Source organism: Odontomachus brunneus, unplaced genomic scaffold, assembly GCF_010583005.1.
Source record: "Odontomachus brunneus isolate Ranch 3 - 2012 unplaced genomic scaffold, Obru_v1 Obru_scaffold_230, whole genome shotgun sequence".
NCBI classification, from domain to species: domain Eukaryota; kingdom Metazoa; phylum Arthropoda; class Insecta; order Hymenoptera; family Formicidae; genus Odontomachus; species Odontomachus brunneus.
In genome coordinates, this window is record NW_022639680.1 from 404,794 (window position 1) to 405,229 (window position 436).

The following is a 436-nucleotide window of genomic DNA, read 5'->3' on the forward strand; positions in this document are numbered from 1 at the left end:
TGCTGCAAGGTTTGCGTGGTTTTTGCTGCAAATTTGGCACCAATTGCCCAACAGCAAGATCTGTCGCCAAAACCGTAGCCTAATGTAGACACAGATGGCTATGGTTTTGCTGTGGGTTTTTGATCAAATTTGCTGCCAATCTACGCGCAGTCTGCGCTCAATTTGCTTACTGAGGTAAGCCATTGCAAATTGTTCAAAGTTACCCCCGTGTTCTAAGTTACCTCAAATGACGGTATTTTAAATAATGTTTTAAAAAATGTTGAACGTTTTTTTTATAATATTACATATATATTATATAAACATTCTTAATATATATTGTGACGTGGCAGCTATGGAGACGCCCGTCACAAAATAAAGCGCGCCGACTTCGTGAATATTTACGCCACTGCGTCGCGCGTTTCTATCGTTGGTAGACGAGTTCTCGCCGCCTGTTAAG

The 436-nt window shown here is 41.1% G+C and overlaps 1 protein-coding gene across 5 annotated transcripts in view; it reads left to right on the forward strand.

Annotated features, from left to right (window-relative positions):
- LOC116852496 (protein TANC2) overlaps positions 1-436 on the forward strand; it is a 160,954-nt gene that overhangs the window by 127,746 nt on the left and 32,772 nt on the right. The window lies entirely within an intron of this gene.